This window comes from Triticum aestivum, chromosome 5A (genome assembly GCF_018294505.1).
Source record: "Triticum aestivum cultivar Chinese Spring chromosome 5A, IWGSC CS RefSeq v2.1, whole genome shotgun sequence".
In the NCBI taxonomy this organism is placed as follows: Eukaryota; Viridiplantae; Streptophyta; class Magnoliopsida; order Poales; family Poaceae; genus Triticum; species Triticum aestivum.
Window position 1 is genome coordinate 155,674,616 of NC_057806.1, and position 23,131 is coordinate 155,697,746.

A 23,131-nucleotide genomic window follows, 5' to 3' on the forward strand; every position below is an offset into this window, starting at 1 on the left:
TCATATATGTGGTACACTATATAAGCTGGAGCCTCAGCGCTTGTTCGCTAGGGTTTGCACTCTCCACACTCTCGCCACACTACATATATATATACACGCTCGAGGCTCAGCGTTCCTTTGCTAGGGTTTTCTATATTCACAGTATCTCACCCTCTTCACCAGATCTAAACAAGACTGCGTTCGCCTCTATCTCTCTCCCCCCTCACAGCAGGTGAAGTAGGCGTCTGGATCCCGTCGCACCGGGAAGGGGAGGAGGTGCAGCATTCACTCTATCGCCTTCGGCAAGGGAGGCAATGCACTGTTGGGTGCGTTGTTCTCTTTCACCCAGCGCATGTGCGGGAGGGCCACCAACCCCTTCTTCCTCGTTGTCGTACGTAGTGTGGGCAGATCCGGCCTCCCGCCGCACGCCTTGCCACATCCCGACGACCCTAAGGTATAAGTTTCTTTGAAACTGTCATTGCTCTAGCTGCATGTAGATCTTTTTCGATTTTGTAGTCGAATCTAGGTCTTGGTTCAAAGAGGAAAGAAGGGTGCGGTGGGGTGGAGCATGAATCTAGGACGTGGTTCAATGAGGAAAGGACGGAGGGAAAGTAGTATAGACTAGCTATCCAGCCGCTTTGTTGGTCGAAAAGGGAAAAAGGGGGCAGCCCAGTACACACATCTGTAAGGAACCAATCTCATTGTTGAGAAGGGAAAGAAACTGGGGGTCGGGTAGTTTGTGCAATACTAGATTTGCTGCCCTCATATAGGAAAAAGGTTCAAAGAGAACAAATATGGGACCAAGGCAGATATGCTGCTTGGCTACATACTCTGCATCACCCATTTATACATGTGGACGCACATGGTACTATCATGTCCCATGTCCCATACAACTATTTTGATGTTGTTAATCTAAGAATACTGCTAGAAAATTGAAGCAATGCCACTGTTAAAAGTAAATTACATTTTTAACTAATGTTGTTTTAAGAGAATATCTCTGTTAATATGAATCAATGCAACCGTTTTAGAAATGCTACTATCCTACTTTGTTTTCCATCAAGATAAGTTAGATGCTTCTTTTTGTCGCCATTTGTTTCATCCTCCTTTATTGGCCAGTAATTGTTTCCTTTTTGTCTCTGTTAAAACAGGGATATCTATTCAACCTGTTGCTATAGCAAACTTAAATGTCACACCGGCGACATTGCTTGATTTTAGTGCAACTGCACAAAGCGAGATTGGATTTCCTATTCGTGTTGGTAGATTCGTACGTGATCTTGTGTGCATCATGACATGTTAGTACTTGCCTTCATCCACATGATTGTGCAGTGTGTTTTGAGACGATGTGCTACTTGTATTGGTATTGTTTTAAATAAATGTTGAATTGAAGCTATTGTATTGCTCTCTTTTCCCATTAACCCAGACATGATGCTTATTGCTTTGTTACAACAAACTCTGCATCACCCCCTTTATAAGTAGATGGAAGCACATGGTCTTGTTGTTCCCACTCTCCCCTAGAACTATTTATGCTTTTTGTTAATCTAATTCCGCTAGTAAAATTAAGAAATGCCACTCTCAGAATTAACTAATGAATCTTAGTTCAAAACTGCAACACTTGTTAGGGATTGGCGAAATTACCATTTTTTTGGCCGCATGTTTCATCCTCCTTTATTGGCCAGTAATTGATTCCTTTTTTGCCTCTGTTAAGATAGGGATATCTATTTAACTTGTTGCTATTGTGACATTTTTCTTCGCTACGCAAAACACTTTTGTTTTAAGAGTGTTTTGTGCAGTTCAACTTGAATGTCACACCGGCGACTTTGCTTAATTTTGGTGGAACTGCACAAAAGGAGATCATGGATTTTCATATATGTGTTGGGATTTCATTCAAGTCCTCCTCGCAAAGTTGTTTCAAATCTTGGTCAAGAAAGATCAGTACTGACTTTCATCCACATGATGCTGCAGTGTGCTTTGAGATGTTGTGCTACTTGTATTGGTACTGTTTTGGATAAATGTTGAATTGAAGTTATTGAACTGCTGTCTTTTACCATTAAGTGGGCAAAAATTGTTCCAACCCAGACATGATGCTTGTTTCTTTGTTACAACAAAACTCTGCATCACCCCCTTTATAAGTAGATGGAAGCACATGATGTTGTTGCACCCACTCTCCCGTGGAACTATTTATGCATTTTATTAATCTAATGCCGTTGGTAAAATTAAGCAATGCCACTCTCAGAATTAACTACTAAATCTTAGTTCAAAACTGCAACACTTGTTAGGGATTGGCGGGATTACCATTTTTGTGGCCACATGTTTCACCCTCCTTTATTGGCCAGTAATTGATTCCTTTTTTGCCTCTGTTAAAACAGGATATCTATTCAACTTTTTGCTATTTCGACATTTTGCTTCGCTTAATTTTGGTGGAACTACAGAAAATGAGACCAGATTTCCATATATGTGTTGAGATCTCTCTCAGGTCTTCCTCACGAGTTGTTTCAAATCTTGGTCTTGAAAGGTCAATACCGACTTTCCTCAGAATTAAGTACTGAATCTTAGTTCAAAACTACAACACTTGTTAGGGATCGGCGGGAGTACCATTTCTATTAGGGATCGGCCGGAGTACATGTTTAAGAAATGTATTGTTCAGATAATGTCTTTGTTATTATATATCAGTTACAGTGTTTTACAAATGGTACTATCCTGCTTTGTAGTTCTTTCTACATGTTTAACCAAGGTATTGTTAAGATAATGTCTCTGTTAAAATGAATCAGTCGCGTTGTTTTAGGAATGGTACTTTTCTGCTTTATCGTTCTTTATACATGTTTAAACAAGGCATTTTTAAGATAATGTCTCAGTTAATATGAATGAATCACACTGATTGAGAATTGCTACTCTCCTGCTTTGTTTCCCATTAAGATAAGGTAGATTAGTAGATGTTTTTCCTCTAGGAGTACAAGTCATCAACCATTATTTCTCAGTAATTGTTTCCCTTATACCTATTGTTGCTTACAGGGATATCAAAATTAAAGCTCGGTTTTATTCCGACTTTGATTTTAGTTGAACTACACAAAAGGATCCAATGTGTCTAAGGCAAACTGCTGCATTAGTGGGTCCAGTTGGTCTTACCACTTTGCAGAAAGAAGCAGTCACTGTTTGTGCTACATTATAGAAGGAATGATCGATAAGCTTTACAATGTATTAGTAGACGCTGGTGTCATGACTAGTCTGCACAGAGCATAGGCAACTCTACAACACGTGGAGTGCACTGGGCAAAAAGTGCCCAAACAAGTACAAGAAGCCAAGCCAGGACTCCAAGTCTGTCAATGTCATTCTAAGAAACAATGATGGGGCATCTGGGTATGGTAATCTGTTTACCGTACTTTCAGTTTGTTAGTCCATTGATTAGTGGGTTGACACTGGGGCTAATATTCATGTGTGTGCTGATGTGTCTTTGTTTTCTTGCAGCATATAAATACAAAATCGACAGAGATGCTTAGCTTGATTTTAGTGGAACTGCACAAAATGTTCAGATGGTTCGTGTCCTCCATAATACTTCATCATGTACAATACATCGAATGGTTCTCTAATCATTCGTTGTCACCTTAGGCCACCGGACTATCAGGTGACAAACTGATGACAACCTTGAAGGAAATATGCCCTAGAGGCAATAATAAAGTTATTATTTATTTCCTTATTTCATGATACATGTTTATTATTCATGCTAGAATTGTATTAACTAGAAACTTGATACATGTGTGAATGTATAGACAAACAGAGTGTCACTAGTATGCCTCTACTTGACTAGCTCGTTGAATCAAAGATGGTTAAGTTTCCTAGCCATAGACATGAGTTGTCATTTGATTAATGGGATCACATCATTAGGAAAATGATGTGATTGACTTGACCAATTCCGTTAGCTTAGCACTTGATCGTTTAGTATGTTGCTACTGCTTTCTTCATGACTTATACATGTTCCTATGACTATGAGATTATGCAACTCCCGTTTACCGGAGGAACACTTTGTGTGTTACCAAATGTCACAACGTAACTGGGTGATTATAAAGGTGCTCTACAGGTGTCTCCAATGGTACTTGTTGAGTTGGCGTATTTCGAGATTAGGATTTGTCACTCCAATTGTTAGCAAGAAGACATAAGTTTAATATATTGGAATTGGAAAACCTTGTTGAATGTTGCTCATTGATGTTAGCCAGAAGACATGCATTTGATATTTTTGAGTGGGACGCCCTTTGCTGTGAGCAACGTCGATCATTTTTTCCTATTCCTGTCTTCAGTTCAGAAATATTTACTCTGCTGAGATGCATAGTCACATGAATGTTGACTTATGTAAGCTATTTTAAGAGTTTGTTCTGGATGTTGTCTATGTAATGCCAGGCCTTGTGAGTTTGATTGCAAAGTTGATCTTGGAATGCTGTGGCATGCGGCATCACGAGATGTTCACCATGCCTCCTGAGAATAATGCTTCATATTGTTTTGCATGTTGAGCCAATGCCTATGATTTCCATATTATGAAGATCATCCTCTTTTGTTGTTTCTGTGCTTAAGAAGTTCATTGTCTTATGTTTCATTCATAGCCTATACGACAACTCGGGTAGGTTAAAGGTGAAACCATATGATCTTCCGACCAACTCATCATCTTAGGCCGTGATTGGATCATCGTTTTCCAACCAAAACCACTTGTAAAACTGATGCTTGTAAATAAAAGCAGATGGTATCGGGCGAAGCGCTTGGTTGGTCAATTTAGACTAGTAAAATATACACTGGTCTCTCAAATTACACGTGTAACATGCTGGTTTTCGTTACAGACCTTGGGCCCTCAGTTTCATTACGCCTGTATTTTATGCGTTGTTTCCGATGACGAGTAAATTACACTTGTATCCTAATACCGCTGTGAAATAAACCAGATCTCCCAAGTGCGGCCTTACCGTTTCATGCCGTCTCAGTCTCTCGAAGGTGCTCATAGGTGTCCGATGATCCTAGCTTCCTGAATGAGCAGCGGGCGCTGTATCAGACTATCTGTAGGGCCTGCGAGGCCCTCTCTGTCGTCCTTCGAGTTGTTGCGCTCGTCGTGGCGCCGCCGTCTCGCGTTGTCAACATGGTCAACGGACATGAGGAATGAGGATATGACTTTACTTGGAGAGGTTGACAGTGGGGACCCACCAGGTCCATAGCCGCACGTACGCAAGTGCCTCCTTATTATGTACAACTGTATTTTTTTTGCTTCCTCCTGGTTTCCTGACATCACGGTCCCACACCATTGTCAACCTATGTAGTCAATAAACGAGAGAATTGCACAAGGAGCGGCTGACAGATGGGACCAAGAAGCTCGAGAAGTATTTGTGTTTTTGAGGTGTGAGCACTATAGAGTTTTTCTTGAGCGATGGTTTCATTGTTGTTCAGAGGAGAGCAGGGTATTAACTGGGCGGGCTATGACCCGTCTAGCCCAGGCCAGATATCCAACCCAGATATTAATTTTTTTCAAGCTGAAAATGGCTAGCCCAGCTATACTTTTTTTGAGGAATACCCAGGCAAGGTCAACTAGTTATTCCAAGAAAATGGGCTTTAAGAAATAATAAATGGGATGTAATTATAAAAATTGGGTAGTAACTATAAAAAATGCACCAAACACGTAATTACTTTATAAAATATTATTTTTGGATTTTGAAAATTTTAATTTCATTAATTGTTGCGCGTGCAATGTTTCGTTGGATTTTTACGTAATACAAATTTATATTGAAATTGTATTTAGTCTGACTAGAAATTTCGGGATAAAAATACTTCAGATCCCATCAAAATGTGGGAAATTTTATTGAATTCTGTTTGAACATCTGGTTGAAATTATTAATCGTTGTCCTAGCTAGAAAATGGACTGTACTTTTAACAAACTGTAAATGGGCTGTAGTAAATTCCATTAGAATTCAAAAATGGGTTGTACATTCTTACAAACCGCAAATGGGCTATAAGTTATGTGCCACACACTTGTGGGCCTACTAAGTTGATGCGTCCCCTAAAAAAATAAGTAAGTTGACGCGTATGCAAAGCTTTGTTAACTTATAGTCAACACACGGTTCTAGCAGCAGTGGCCATTGGATGTCCATCCAACGGATGTCGTGCTTCTTCTTCAATCTTGGATATTCTAGCTTCACCCGCCCAAAAAATGATTCCTCCCCCAGACATCTGGGTGCACCATTTCGGAGGCTGACCTGTGGGCCTACTAAGTTGACGCGTACCAAGGGCTTTGTCAACTTAGTCAATATAAATGATTCTAGCTGCAGTGACCGTACGATGTCCATCTAACGGCCGTCGTGCTTCTTCAACCTCTGGTGTTCTTGCTCAGCCACCCAAAGCAGCCGGTCGTGCCGCCTGCTCCTACCTCCCGTGGCCGGCTGTGCTGCCGCGGAGGCCTCACCGCCCCCTACTACTCCCATTGCTGGCCAGATCATCCCCCTGCTCTTCCTGCTCCAGCCGCTCAAACAAGCGCTGGTGGGACTGCCTGCTCCCTCCTCCCATGGCCGGCTATGCTGCCACGCAGGCCTCACCGCCCCACCGTACTCCCATCGCTGGCCTAGCCATCCCTCTACTCACCCACACCTACTGTTATTCTCCGGCGATGGCAGACGAACCAGTAAACCCTCATACTCCCCTCCACATGGGAAACAACTATTGAGTCTTCCATGGCTCCATGCCGTTCCCTTCCTAGGCCTCGCCGTCGTCCACCGCCCTAGTGATCTCGGCACGGCGTGGTCAACATGGTCAACGAGCGACATCCATCGGAAGTGGACTGTATGTCGAGACGCTGACAGCTGGGTCCATGGCCGCACGTAAGGAAATGCCTCCTTATTATGCCCAAACTAATGATTCCTCGACCTAATAGCTGGGACCCACCGGAAGGGCCTCTGTGTTTCGAGAAAAAAATGTTCCCCCGCTGACAGGTCGGACCCACCAACTATATCTTCGCACGCAAGGAAGTGCCTCCTTATTACGCACAAAAAATGAATACTGCCCCTGCTAGCTGGGACCCACCATAGTGGGAGGCCGACTTGTGGGCCTACTAAGTTGACGGGGATAGAGGGCTTTGTCAACTTAGTCAATATGAACGATTCTAGCTCTAGTGACCATACGATGTCCATCCAACGGCTGTAGTGCTTCTTCAACCTCCGGTCTTCTTGCTCCAGCCGCCCAAAGCAGCGTCGGTATTGCCGCATGCTCCTGCCTCCCGTGGCCGGCTATGCTGCCACGAAGGCCTCACCGCCCCTACTATTCCCACCGCTGGCCAGGCCCTGCTGCGAGGGCAGCCTCACACCATAGCCGAACCAGTGAACCCTTGTACTCCTCTCCACGTGGGCATCCACTGTCGCGTCTTCCTCGGCTCCGTGTCGTCCCCTTCCTAGGCCTCACCGTCGTCCACCGCCCTGGTGCTCTCGGCGTGGCATGATCAACGTGGTCAAGGAATGACTTCCATTGGAAGAGTACTGTATGTGGAGAGGCTAACAGCTGGGTCGACGGCCATAGCATGGAAGTGCCTCCTTATTATGTGGAAAATAATGATTCCTCCACCTGACAGCAGGGACCCACCGGACGGGCCACCATATTTCGTGAGAAAATGTTTCCCCCTGACTGCTGGGACCCACCAGCTACATCTTTGTATGGAAGGAAGTGCCTGACAGTCGGGACCCACCTGGTCGAAGCGTACGTAGCGTTGTCATTCTGGTCGCGAACATGTACGTACATACTAGTCGATGTAGAGGTGCGCACGTGTCATAGTAGAGGCACGCACGTAGCATGTACATGTATGTACATCGGCCAGGGTGCAAGAAAGTAAATATGGCCACGTACATACATATGGGCGGGGTCTCGAATGCCTACTCGCGCATACATACGGCCAGGGCTCGTGTACATGGCTGGGTCGGAACGGAGAAACTGCGTCGCCATCGTGTTCATGGGGAGGCAACGGAATGCGTTGTGTTCATCGGGAGGCAACGGAGCACATGCTGTTCATCGGGAGCCAACCGGCTTGGACAGAAAAGCCAATGGAAACGAGGCCTGGCGTATCGCAGAACAGAGGAAACGGCCTTGTGTTCGACCAGCCATGATCGAAACGGGGTCCTGTTCATCGGGAGGGGTCTGGCGTACCGCAAAACGGAGGAAACAGACTTCTCTTGGACCTCCTACGGTTGAAACGAGGTCCTGTTGATCGGGAGGGGTGTGGCGTACCACAAAACGGAGGAAACGGACTTGTGTTGGAGCACTATGGTGGAAACAGGGGTCCTATTCATCGGGAGGGATGTGGCGTACCGCAAAACGGGACTCCACGGGACACTGTTCATCTCCACCGTCGACCTCCTCTAGCCTCCACGGGCTACTTTTCATCCACCGTCGACCTCCTCCAGCCTCCACCTGTGACTTTTCATCCATCGTCGACCTCCTCCAGCCTCCACCTGTGACTTTTCATCCATGGGCTCCTGTTCATCCAGCCTCCACCACGCGCTCCTCCACCGGCCACTGTTCAACCACCCCTCTCCACGGGGTCCTGTTCAACCACCCCTCCACGGGCTATTGTTCATCCAGCTCTCCACCGGCTACTGTTCAACCAGCCCTCCACGGGGTCGTCCTGTTCATCCAGCCCTCCACGGGGTCCTGTTCATCCAGCCCTCCACGGGGTCCTGTTCATCCACCCCTCCACGGGGTCCTGTTCATCCACCGGCTTGATTGATCGTGGTACTATTCATCTAGTGGAAATGGCCTCTACTACCACGGGGTCCTGTTCATCCGCCCCCCCACCGGGAACTATTCATCCAACCCCCCAACAACGCTCACTGTTCATCCAAAGGAGCAGGTTTGATCGGCTTCAGTTAGCAGCAGTAGCGAAGGAGTCGCTCGATCGGGTTCAGTTAACAACCATCGATCGATCACTCGGATTTAGTAACGCGTAGCCTGCAGTGCAATCGCTCGGGTTTAGTTAGAGCCCAACACCTCGCCCGGTTTTATTTAGAGCACAACGCCTCGCACACACGTGTACGTGTATGAGAGAAACGCGCATCGCTCGGCCACCGACCACCCACCGTAACCGGGAACTCCCCTGATATTTTCCTCGCGCTCGCTTCTACCATGGTTTTTTCCGTCATGGACGGCCCAAAGAATGTCATGTAGCTGCGTCTCCGGCGTGCCCAAGATGAAAAGCCCATTTTCTGTTATGATTTTTGTCATAGAAGTAGGAGCGCACCACATCTACGATGATACCGGGTTTTATCACAATTATCGTCATAGAAGTGTCATAAGTATGACAGAAAAAATTCGTTCGACCCAAAATGTCACGGATGTGTCTTTTTTTTGTAGTGTCAGCAAGGCCTTGGGGATACGGAAGCAACACCTCTCCATCTACAAGGAGTTCCTTGCCATGATCATGGCCGTCGACAAATGGCGCTCCTATCTCCAGCGTGCTCTGTTTGTCATCGTAACCGACCACAAGAGCTTGTGTACCCTGGGCAAACAACAACTGGATACCGAGCTCCAGTGCAAGGCCATGTCCAAGCTCATTGGACGCTAGTTCTCCTTCAAGTACCGGCGCGGTGTCGAGAACGGCGACGCAGATGCCCTCTCGCGCGTCGGCCACCTGCTTGCCATCAACACCTTGTCCACATGTCAACCTTAGTGGCTCCAGGAGGTGGCCAACTCCTACGAGACTGATGCACATGCACAGCATCTTCTCCAATGCTTGGCCATCTCCAGCCCCGACGACCAAGGCTATGAGCTCGATAGGGCGTCATCTGCCTCCATGACAAGCTTTGGATCGGCACCAACTCCGCCCTTCAAACCAAGCTGATCCACGCCTTCCACGCAAGTGCAGTGGGGGCCACTCCAGCGTGACAGCCACCTACCAGCACCTCAAGAAGCACTTCGCCTGGCATGGGCTCAAGTAGGCGGTCGAGGAGTTCGTGCACCAGTGTGCTGTTTGCCAGCACACCAAGCACGAACACATCAAGACGTCGAGCCTCCCGCAACCACTTCCCGTGCCCATGGAGCCCTGGCAGGACCTCACCATGGACTTCATTGAGGGCTTGCCAGCGTCCGAGGGCTACAAAGTCATCATGGTCATCATTGATCGCTTCACCAAGTACGCACACTTCATGCCCCTTTTTCATCCCTTCATGGCGGCAGCAGTGCCCGTGCTTTCTAGGACAACATCATCAAGTTGCACAGCGTTCCCCATTCCATCATCTCCGACCGAGATAACATCTTCACTAGAAACATGTGGCATGCCATCCTTGCCGCTGCCTACACCAAGTTGAACTACTCCATGGTGTACTGTCCACAGACTGGCGGCCAAAGCTAGCGCGCGAACCAGTGCCTCAAGATGTACTTGCGCTGCGCCATCGATGACACACCCTCCAGGTGGGGCAAGTGCCTGCCGACGGTGGAATTCTGGTACAACACCACTTGCCACTCCTCACTGAACACTTCTCTCTTCCAAGCATTGTACGGAAGGAGCCCAACCTTGGGGGCCTACTGACGTTCGCCGCTAACTTACCAACAGAGGCCAGTGAGGAGCTGGACTGGGCTCAACACACCGAGGCACTCGCAGCTGGCATGCGCCCAGAATAGGTTCAAATAGAAAGCCGACAAGAACCTGACCGAGCGCTCCTTCAGCGAGGGAGATCAGGTCCTCCTCAAGCTCCAACCCTATGTACAGTCAACGGTTGCCAACCGCCCCTGCCCCAAGCTCGCCTACAAGTTCTTCAGCCCATTCAAGGTTCTGCAGCGCATCGACACCATGGCCTACAAGCTCCAGCTGCTAGAGGGCAATCGTATCCACTATGTCTTCCATGTGTCACAGCTGAAGCCCTTCATGCTAGATTACTCGCCGGTCTTCTCCGAGTTGCCCTGTACACCCGACCTCACCGCGGCTCCACTCCAACATGTCGCCATCTTGGATTGACGCATGGTCAAGAAGGGCAACAGCCCCGTGGTGCAGGTACGCGGTTACTGGTCATCACTCTCCAAGAGTCCATAACCTGGGAAGATTACAATGTGTCGCGTCATTGCTACTCGAAGGCACCATGCTGGACAGAAGACGCTGCAGCTCATGGAGGGGCAATTGTCACACCTGATACGAGTGTATCAGTGGACACGTGAGAGGTGAGGAGAGCAGTCTGGGTGTAAGTAAACTAGGGGTTGGGGCGCCACCTGGTGGCGCCTCTTGTGAGGAAGCTGGGTGGTGCCATGTTGGAAGCGCCCATTCCACTTACTTTCACGACAAATTCTGGAAGAGCTAAATAAATGAAGCTAAAATACAAGGAGACTAAGATATCTAAAAAACAAAACACTGGAAGGCATGAGGTGGAACCAGAAAGACAGAGAGAGCTCACACATACTCATTATCTAATGAATCAGTATATGTTGCAAGTTTCTGCAGTGGTAAGAATTGAACATTCAATTGTGACATGAAGTGCTACACCAAAACAATAAGAGCACAACGATGGAAAGTTTATAGGGTATTCAAGCTGAATGCTCAAATTAAAATCACAATGAAATGTGAGGAAAATGCCACCCGGTTCTATGTGAATTCTACAACATGTCTTGAAAGTAACCATACTATTCAATAAGCCAGAAATTTTGTAGACATCAAGTGGAGTCAAAAAAATGCTTCCAATGCTAACTGTCGAAGGAAGACAATCTTCAGCATGTCTCCTAAGAGCAAAGAAGCCACTGATACGACTCCAACGTATCTATAATTTTTGATTGCTCCATGCTATATTATCTACTGTTTTGGACTATATTGGGCTTTATTTTCCACTTCTATATTATTTTTGGGACTAACCTATTAACCGGAGGCCCAACCCAGAATTGCTATTTTTTGCATATTCAGTGTTTCGGAGAAACAGAATATCAAACAGAGTCCAAACGGAATAAAATCTTCGGGAACGTGATTTTCTCACCGAACTTGATCCAGGAGACTTGGACCCTGCTCCAAGGAACAAAAGAGGCGGTCACGAGGGTGGGGGGCGCCCCCCCTAGGGCGCGCCCCCCTACCTCGTGGGCCTCTCGTTGCTCCTCCGGCGTACTTCTTCCTCCTATATATACACACGTACCCCCAAACGATCAGAACAAGAGCCAAAAACCTAATTCCACCGCCGCAACTTTCTGTATCCACGAGATCCCATCTTGGGGCATGTTCCAGAGCTCCGCCGGAAGAGGGCCGTCATCACGGAGGGCTTCTACATCACCATAGCCTCTCCGATGAAGTGTGAGTAGTTTACCTTAGACCTTCGGGTCCATAGTTAGTATCTAGATGGCTTCTTCTCTCTCTTTGAATCTCAATACAAAGTTCTCCCCCTCTCTCGTGGAGATCTATTCGATGTAATCTTCTTTTTGTGGTGTGTTTGTTGAGACCGATGAATTGTGGGTTTATGATCAAGTCTATCTATGAATAATATTTGAATCTTCTCTGAATTCTTTTATGCATGATTGGTTATCTTTGCAAGTCTCTTCGAATTATCCGTTTGGTTTGGCCAACTAGATTGGTAGTTCTTGCCATGGGAGAAGTGCTTAGCTTTGGGTTCGATCTTGCGGTGTCCTTACCCAGTGACAGAAGGGGCAGCAAGGCACGTATTGTATCGTTGCCATGGAGGATAACAAGATGGGGTTTATTTCATATTGCATGAATTTATCTCTCTACATCATGTCTCTTGCTTAAGGCATTACTCTGTTTTTAACTTAATACTCTAGATGCATGCTGGATAGCGGTCGATGAGTGGAGTAATAGTAGTAGATGCAGAATCATTTCGGTCTACTTGTCACGGACGTGATGCCTATATACATGATCATGCCTAGATACTCTCATAATTATGCTCAATTCTATCAATTGCTTAACAGTAATTTGTTCACCCATCGTAGAATACTTATGCTCTTGAGAGAAGCCACTAGTGAAACCTATGGTCCCCGGGTCTATTCTCATCATATCAATCTCCATCACTTTAATATTGTTTTGCTATTTACTTTGCCTTTACTTTTTTACTTTGCATCTTTATACCAAAAATACCAAAAATATTCTATCTATCAGATCTCACTCTCGTAAGTGACCGTGAAGGGCTTGACAACCCCTAATCGCGTTGGTTGTGAGTAGCTATCGTTTTGTGCAGGTACGAGGGACTTGAGCGTGGCCTCCTACTGGATTGATACCTTGGTTCTCAAAAACTGAGGGAAATACTTACGCTACTCTGCTGCATCATCCCTTCCTCTTCGGTGAAAACCAACGCAAGCTCAAGACGTAGCAAGAAGGATTTCTGGCGCCGTTGCCAGGGAGTCTGCGCAAAAGTCAATATACCAAGTACCCATCACAATCCCTATCTCTCGCATTACATTATTTGCCATTTGCCTCTCGTTTTCCTCTCCCCCCAATTCACCCTTGCCATTTTATTCGCCCTCTCTCTCTATCCTCCCTCTCTATTTGCCTCTTTTGCCCGTTTGCTCTTGTTTACTCGTGTGTTAGATTGCTTGTTTGTCGCAATGGCTCAAGATACTACTAAATTGTGTGACTTCACCAATACCAATAATAATGATTTCTTTAGCTCTCCGATTTCTCCTCTTACCGATGCTGAATCTTGTGAAATTAATACTGCTTTGTTGAATCTTGTTATGAAAGATCAATTCGCCGGCCTTCCAAGTGAAGATGCCGCTACTCATCTGAATAGCTTCGTTGATTTATGTGATATGCAAAAGAAAAAAGATGTCAATAATGATGTCGTTAAATTGAAGCTATTTCCTTTTTCGCTTAGAGATCGTGCTAAAGCTTGGTTTTCGTCTTTGCCTAAGAATAGTATTGATTCATGGAACAAGTGCAAAGATGCTTTTATCTCTAAGTATTTTCCTCCCGCTAAGATCATCTCTCTTAGAAATGATATTATGAACTTTAAACAACTTGATCAAGAACATGTTGCACAAACTTGGGAGAGAATGAAATTAATGATACGTAATTTCCCTACTCATGGTTTGAATTTGTGGATGATTATACAGAATTTTTATGCCGGATTTAATTTTGCTTCTAGAAATCTTTTAGATTCGTTCGCTGGAGGTACTTTTATGGAAATCACTTTAGGAGATGCTACTAAACTCCTAGACAATATTGTGGTTAATTATTCTCAATGGCACACTGAAAGATCATCTAATAAAAAAGTGCATGCGATAGAAGAAATTAATGTGTTGAGTGGAAAGATGGATGAACTTATGAAATTATTTGCTACTAAGAGTGTTTCTTCTGATCCTAATGATATGCCTTTGTCTACTTTGATTGAGAATAACAATGAATCTATGGATGTGAATTTTGTTGGTAGGAATAATTTTGGTAACAACGCTTATAGAGGGAATTTTAATCCTAGGCCATATCCTAGTAATCCTTCTAATAATTACAGGAATTCCTACAACAACTCTTATGGAAATTATAATAAGATGCCCTCTGATTTTTAATCTAATATTAAAGAATTTATTTCTTTGCAAAAGAATTTTAATGCTATGATTGAAGAAAAATTGCTTAAGATTGATGATTTGGCTAGAAAGGTTGATAGAATTGCTCTTGATGTTGATGCTTTGAAACTTAGATCTATTCAACCCTTGCATGATATCAATGAGTCTCTTAAAGCCATGAGAATTTCAATTGATGAGTGTAAAGAAAGAACCGCTAGGATGCGTGCTTCCAAAGATGCCTTTATTAAAGCGTGTTCTTCCAATTCCTATGAAAATAATGATGAAGATCTAAAAGTTATTGATGTGTCTCCAATTAAATCTTTATTTTGCAATATGAATCTTGATGAAACTTAATATGATCTTCCTTTACCTAGAAGGCGTTCTAAAAATTCGGAGTATTTAGATCTTAATGATGAAATTGATGAAAGTGGGATTGAAAGAAATAAAAATCTAGATGTTGCTAAACCCACTATATTGGATTTCAAGGAATTTAATTATGAAAGTTGCTCTTTAATTGATTGTATTTCCTTGTTGCAATCCGTGCTAAATTATCCACATGCTTATAGTTGAAATAAAGCCTTCACCGAACATATTGTTGATGCCTTGATGCAATCTTATGAAGAAAAACTTGAGTTGAAAGTTTCTATCCCTAGAAAACTCTATGATGAGTGGGAACCAACTATTAAAATTAAAATTAAAGATCATGAGCTTTATTCTTTGTGTGATTTGGGTGCTAGTGTCTCTACTATTCCCAATACTTTGTGTGATTTACAAGATTTCCGTAATTTTGATGATTGCTCTCTAAACTTGCATCTTGCGAATTCCACTATTAAGAAACCTATGGGAAGAATTAATGATGTTCTTATTGTTGCAAATAGGAATTATGTGCCCGTAGATTTCATTGTTCTTGATATAGATTGCAATCCTTCTTGCCCTATTATTTTTGGTAGACCTTTCCTTAGAACGGTTGGTGCGATTATTCATATGAAGGAAGGGAATATTAGATTTAAATTTCCATTAAAAAAGGGCATGGCACATTTCCCAAGAAAGAAAATAAAATTACCATATGAAACTATCATGAGATCCACTTATGGATTGCCTACCAAAGATGGCAATACCTAGATCTATTCTTGCTCGTTATGCCTAGCTAGGGGCGTTAAACGATAGCGCTTGTTGGGAGGCAACCCAATTTTATTTTTATTCCTTTCTATTTGCTCCTGTTTAGTAATAAATAAATTATCTAGCCTCTGTTTTGGTTGTGTTTTTTGTGTTTAATTAGTGTTTGTGCCAAGTAGAACCGTTGGGAAGACTTGGGCAAAGTCTTGTTGAACTTGCTGTAAAAAAAACAGAAACTTTAGCGCTCACGAGAACTGCTGTCATTTTTATTTGAAGAGTGATATTTAGTTAATTATTTTTGCATATGATTAATAGATAAATTCCTCACGTCCAGCAATTTATTTTAGAATTTTTGGGGTTCCAGATCTTGCGCTAGCTATAGATTACTACAGACTGTTCTATTTTTGACAGATTCTGTTTTTCGTGTGTTGTTTGCTTATTTTGATGAATCTATGGCTAGTAAAATAGTTTATAATCCATAGAGAAGTTGGAATACGGTAGGTTTAACACCAATATAAATAAATAATGAGTTCATTACAGTACCTTGAAGTGGTCTTTTGTTTTCCTTTCGCTAACGGAGCTCACGAGTTTTCTATTTTGAGTTTTGTGTTGTGAAGTTTTCAAGTTTTGGGTAAGAATTTGATGGATTATGAAACAAGGAGTGGCAAGAGCCTAAGCTTGGGTATGCCCATGTCACCCCCAAGATAATCCAAGGACACCAAAAAGTCAAAGCTTGGGGATGCTCCGGAAGGCATCCCCTCTTTCGTCCACTTCCATCGGTAACTTTACTTGGAGCTATATTTTTATTCACCAACATGATATGTGTTTTGCTTGGAGCGTCTTGTATTATTTGTGTCTTTGTTTGTTAGTATGCCACAATCATCCTTGATGTACACACCTTTTGAGAGAGCCATACATGAATTAAAATTTGATAGAATACTCTATGTGCTTCACTTATATCTTTTGAGCCAAGTAGTTTTGCTCTATGTGCTTCACTTATATCTTTTGAGCTAAGTATATTTGCTCTATGTGCTTCACTTATATCTTTTGAGCATTATAATTTTTCTCTATGTGCTTCACTTATATCTTTTGAGCTAATTAATTTTGCTCTATGTGCTTCACTTAGATCTTTTAGAGCACGGTGGTGGATTTGTTTTAAAGAAACTATTGATCTCTCATGCTTCACTTAAATTATTTTGAGAGTCTCTTAATAGCATGGTAATTTGCTTAATAATAATATGCTTGGTATTCAAGATTTGTGAAACTTTCTTTTGAGTGTGTTGAATACTAAGAAAAGATTGAAGCATGATAATTGTTTTGAGATATGGAGGTGGTAATATTAAAGTCATGCTAGTTGAGTAGTTGTGAATTTAAAGAATACTTGTGTTGAAGTTTGTGATTCCCGTAGCATGCACGTATGTTGAGCCGTTATGTGATGAAGTCGGAGCATGATTTATTTATTGATTGTCTTCCTTATGAGTGGCGGTCGGGGATGAGCGATGGTCTTTTCCTACCAATCTATCCCCCTAGGAGAATGCGCGTAGTACCTTGCTTCGATAACTTCTAGATTTTTGCAATAAGTATATGAGTTCTTTATGACTAATGTTGAGTCCATGGATCATACGCACTCTCACCCTTCCACCGTTCCTAGCCTCTCTAATACCACGCACCTTTCGCCGGTATCATACACCTACCATATACCTTCCTCAAAACAGCCACCATACCTACCTATTATGGCATTTCCATAGCCATTCCGAGATATATTGCCATGCAACTTTCCATCATCTAGTTCATCATGACACATCCATCATTGTCATATTGCTTAGCATGATCATGTAGTTGACATAGTATTTGTGGCAAAGCCACCTTTCATAATTTTCATACTTGTCACTCTTGATTCATTGCATATCCCGGTACACCGCCGGAGGCATTCATATAGAGTCATACTTTGTTTTAGTATCGAGTTGTAATCATTGAGTTGTAAATAAATAGAAGTGTGATGATCATCATTCAATAGAGCATTGTCCCAAAAAAAGAGAAAGGCCAAAGAAAAAAAAAGAACGCCCAAAAAAAGGGGCAATGCTACTATCTCTTTTTCCACACTTGTGCTTCAAAGTAGCACCTTGATATAGCGAGTCTCATATATTGTGCTTCAAAGTAGAACCATGTTCTTCATATAGAGAGTCTCATATGTTGTCACTTTCATATACTAGTGGGAATTTTACATTATAGAACTTGGCTTGTATATTCCAATGATGGGCTTCCTCAAATTGTCCTAGGTCTTCGTGAGCAAGCAAGTTGGATGCACACCCACTAGTTTCTTTTGTTGAGCTTTCATACATTTATAGCTCTAGTGCATCCGTTGCATGGCAATCCCTACTCACTCACATTGATATCTATTGATGGGCATCTCCATAGCCCGTTGATACGCCTAGTTGATGTGAGACTATCTCCTTTTTGTCTTCTCCACAACCACCATTCTATTCCACCTATAGTGCTATATCCATGGCTCACACTCATGTATTGCGTGAAGATTGAAAAAGTTTTGAAAAAGTTAGAGTATGAAACAATTGCTTGGTTTGTCATCGGGGTTGTGCATGATTTAAATACTTTGTGTGGGGAAGATGGAGCATAGCCAGACTATATGATTTTGTAGGGATAACTTTCTTTGGCCATGTTATTTTGAGAAGACATAATTGCTTTGTTAGTATGCTTGAAGTATCATTATTTTTATGTCAATATAAACCTTTGTCTTGAACCTTTCTAATCTGAATATTCATACCACAATTAAGAGGATTTGCATTGAAATTATGCCAAGTAGCACTCCGCATCAAAAATTCTCTTTTTATCATTTACCTACTCGAGGACGAGCAGGAATTAAGCTTGGGGATGCCTGATACGTCTCCAACATATCTATAATTTTTGATTGCTCCATGCTATATTATCTACTGTTTTGGACTATATTGGGATTTATTTTCCACTTTTATATTATTTTTGGGACTAACCTATTAACCGGAGGCCTAGCCCAGAATTATTGTTTTTTGCCTATTTCAGTGTTTCGGAGAAACAAAATATCAAATGGAGTCCAAACGGAATAAAATCTTTGGGAACGTGATTTTCTCACCGAACGTGATCCAGGAGACTTGGACCCTGCTCCAAGGAACAAAAGAGGCGGTCACGAGGGTGGGGGCGCCCCCCCCCCCAGGGCGCGCCCCCTGCCTCGTGGGCCCCTCGTTGCTCCTCCGGCGTACTTCTTCCTCCTATATATACACACGTACCACCAAATGATCAGAACAGGAGCTAAAAACCTAATTCCACTGCCGCAACTTTCTATATCCACGAGATCCCATCTTGGAGCCTGTTCCGGAGCTCCGCCGGAAGAGGGCCGTCATCACGGAGGGCTACTACATCACCATAGCCTCTCCGATGAAGTGTGAGTAGTTTACCTCAAACCTTCGGGCCCATAGTTAGTATCTAGATGGCTTCTTCTCTCTCTTTGAATCTCAATACAAAGTTCTCCCCCTCTCTCGTGGAGATCTATTCGATGTAATCTTCTTTTTGCGATGTGTTTGTTGAGACCGATGAATTGTGGGTTTATGATCAAGTCTATCTATGAATAATATTTGAATCTTCTCTGAATTCTTTTATGCATGATTGGTTATCTTTGCAAGTCTCTTCGAATTATCCGTTTGGTTTGGCCAACTAGATTGGTAGTTCTTGCCATGGGAGAAGTGCTTAGCTTTGGGTTCGATCTTGCGGTGTCCTTACCCAGTGATAGAAGGGGCAGCAAGGCACGTATTGTATCGTTGCCATCGAGGATAACAAGATGGGGTTTATTTCATATTGCATGAATTTATCTCTCTACATCATGTCATCTTGCTTAAGGCGTTACTCTGTTTTTAACTTAATACTCTAGATGCATGTTGGATAGCGGTCGATGAGTGGAGTAATAGTAGTAGATGCAGAATCGTTTCGGTCTACTTGTCACGGATGTGATGCCTATATACATGATCATGCCTAGATATTCTCATAGTTATGCTCAATTCTATCAATTGCTCAACAGTAATTTGTTCACCCACTGTAGAATACTTATGCTCTTGAGAGAAGCCACTAGTGAAACCTATGGCCCCCGGGTCTATTCTCATCATATCAATCTCCATCACCTTAATATTGTTTTGCTATTTACTTTGCCTTTACTTTTTACTTTGCATCTTTATACCAAAAATACCAAAAATATTCTATCTATCAGATCTCACTCTCGTAAGTGACCACGAAGGGCTTGACAACCCCTAATCGCGTTGGTTGTGAGTAGCTATCGTTTTGTGCAGGTACGAGGGACTTGAGCGTGGCCTCCTACTGGATTGATACCTTGGTTCTCAAAAACTAAGGGAAATACTTACGCTACTCTGCTGCATCATCCCTTCCTCTTCGGGGAAAACCAACGCAAGCTCAAGACGTAGCAGCCACCACGGGAACTTATATCTAAGGTTGCTAGTGTCCTGCAGAAGGAATGTATGATGACTTTCTTGAGTTCTTGTGGTTTAGGACCCAAGCTTGTGAGATCACCTTACTAATTAAGGGGATTCAGACGGGAAAAATAATGAATGTACATGTAAACAGAAACATGGAACATTACTAACAAAGAAGACTGCTACATGAAATAGAACTAAACATGAACATCTGGCATAGCTTGTGAAAATAATCAGGTTAACTCCAATAATCAGGTGAATCTGTAAAACGCAAAGGTACATGCATTCAAATATTAGTGAGAGAAAACACGTATGAATATGTAAGTGCTAAGTATTAAAAGGCCTACATGGTCGATATCACATATTCTAATTCTTTTTGTCAAATGGTGACTATCAAGAATTCCATACTCCAAATGTCCATCGTACTAATATTATATGTGAAGAAATGTACACAGGAAAGGACAAAGCTTTGTTACAAGGTATCTACCATTATGTTTCAGAATAGTGTCATGTTGTAGCCCTCATTTTGAAGCTTTGCCTCAACAGTCTCAGACAATAAAGAAGAGTATTATGACTATTATGAGTAAGTCCTCTAGAATACCAATCAATGTTGTGGGAACTGATGTGTAGATAATGGAACAGAAAGCAGTACTCTAATCTACCAACACAAGGGTTACAGGATATGTAGTGTGCCTAAATCAATTCATTAAGAACTTAATTAGACCAGTGTACCTTACAAGAGGTCCAAAAATACCAAAAGGGAGTGCGGGGTGATGCTTCCGTATTCATACATTTGCATAGTCAAATTATAGGTGACAAGTAACAAAGGTAACACATATATACTTAGCTTACATCATATGAGAAACACACAGAGGAGGGAATACGTACCAGAAGAGCATTAACACAAAGAAAGCATTCTGGTAGAAGTTATAGAGAATCATGTATGTCATAGACCGATGGTTCTAGTGCTTGTGCGCAAGAAGTGATCTATTAAAAAAACTGCCCCATAACATATCTGAGGCCATCACTACTTGACAACCTTCTTGACCACATATACCAAAACCAACATCAGCCATTTGTATCATTGAAATATAATTTGCCCCTGCAAATAGAAAACAAGATCATAAAAAACCAGACTGTCAAGATGAACATGAGAAGATGCCAAATAGTGGAGAAAAGAGTTAGCCATGTCTCCAAAATGAAAGATGACGGTAAAAGTGACAAGTTCCATGTACATCAAAAACTTATATTGGCATAATTCTGCAGTATTGTTTGTTTGATCTTCAATTGTCAGAAATGACTTGTGTCTTTGTAGTAATTGTAACGTTCAATAGATAGGGAGCTTATTATTGTATATACCCTTATTCGTATATAACTGGATTGCACACTGACAAAAATGCAATGCACATCATGTGATTCCACTCCTTCCTCTTAGTCCAGCACCCTCTTTTCCATAACTCTCTCTCTCAAATACACATGTCCTCCCTTGAGGGGAAAACATAAATTAATATGGAAACCATAGATATGGAAAGGAAAAGGAACAAAACATGTATATGGAATTTTGAAGCCATGCCTTTGTAGACCTGCTTCTAACTATAGTGCTATGTGTACAATTCTTTTCTTATAAAGAACAAGCCCACAAAAACTACAATATTATTGAATGTATTGTATTTGGAGAATCATAGTGAGCGGATCTAGAATAAAGCCTTTTCACACCGGTATTTGGAGACAATATGAGGAACATACACAACCGGATGTTGAGAATGAAGAGCTGGTGCCAAAGAGCATACCTCACATGTTGGCCGCCGCAGCAGGCGCTTGCTTGAGGTGGTCCAGGAGCCCGTCGCCACCAAGGCGGAGCTAATCGACATTGGCGGGGATAACGTGGTCAAGCTGTAGTGAGGGTGCCGCCTTTAAGAATAATGCATTTTCTTAAGAATGGATCTAACAAAACATGGCACGGCCAAGTATGCTGGTGCATATGAGTTGCACTCAGATCAACCGCATGCTTATCATGAGGGAGTTAAGGTCGTTTCTTCCTTGACAAAAAGTCATTCTATCCAACTAAATATACCATACTTTGAAGAATAGCAATGCATTATATATCCAGTTCATGTTGTCTTCAAAATTGTATGAGTTGAGGGTTCATAATATGTACTAGTGGGCAAGGGCACTCCGCCGCGCCAAGAAGTTACCCAGATGTTTGCTTGGCTTTTTTTGAAAGGGAAGGATGTTTGGTTGCCTATATATTATTTCAGTTCTATAAGAAGTATTTAGCTGTCCATCACTTTAATGAGTTGGTTTATTTAACAAATGTGGCATATTCTTAGATAGGAAACATGGCACATTGATAGGTGAACAGCACCACAATAATTCATTTTTAGAGAGCAAAATATACGATATCCACTGTCATTGTCGGAAACAAATGTTCACTACCATTGTCTTAAAGAGAAATTCTCAGATGAAACTGAAATTATAATATTATATGCCTAATTTAGCAAGTTATCAGCATGTTAGGTAGCTTTTGAACTAATTGCTAGCTCAGAAGAAGTACTACAGTTTGTAAAATTCAGCCATTTCTGCATTACTATACCCTTCAAAACAGAACCCAAAGAAATATTTGCAACATGAATGTGTACAATTAGTCTTAAACAAAGAATAGACATAATCTTCACAAGGTCCAGCGTGGCAAACCATGTCTACAGTTCTCAAATAAGACGTCACGATATCATCACCGACTTGTTGTTCCAGCCATACATTAGAAATTCCATCCATTAGCATTTGAAAACATTACTCAACGATTACCTTACCTCATCAAATCATTGTGACACCTCGTATCCTGCATGCACTACTAGGGAAAAGCCTAGCAGTAGCGCGGGTATTTGGTGTATCAGTAGCGCGGGTGCTACAACTAACGTTTAGTAGTAGCACGTGTTACTGCTATACCTACTTAGCAGTAGCGCTTCCCATACCAGCGCTACTGCTAAGTGCTTTAGCAATAGCGTTTTTCTGTCCAGCGCTAAAGAGCACTACTGCTGTATTTTCTCATATCTTTTTTTCTGTGTATTTGTGATGTTTTTGTATAGGTTTTA

At 42.6% G+C, this 23,131-nt stretch overlaps 1 pseudogene; it reads right to left on the reverse strand.

Annotated features, from left to right (window-relative positions):
* Window positions 1-20,418: 20,418 nt before the first annotated feature.
* Window positions 20,419-21,910, reverse strand: LOC123101258 (phospholipid-transporting ATPase 1-like; annotated as a pseudogene).
* Between the last annotated feature and the right edge of the window lie 1,221 nt (window positions 21,911-23,131).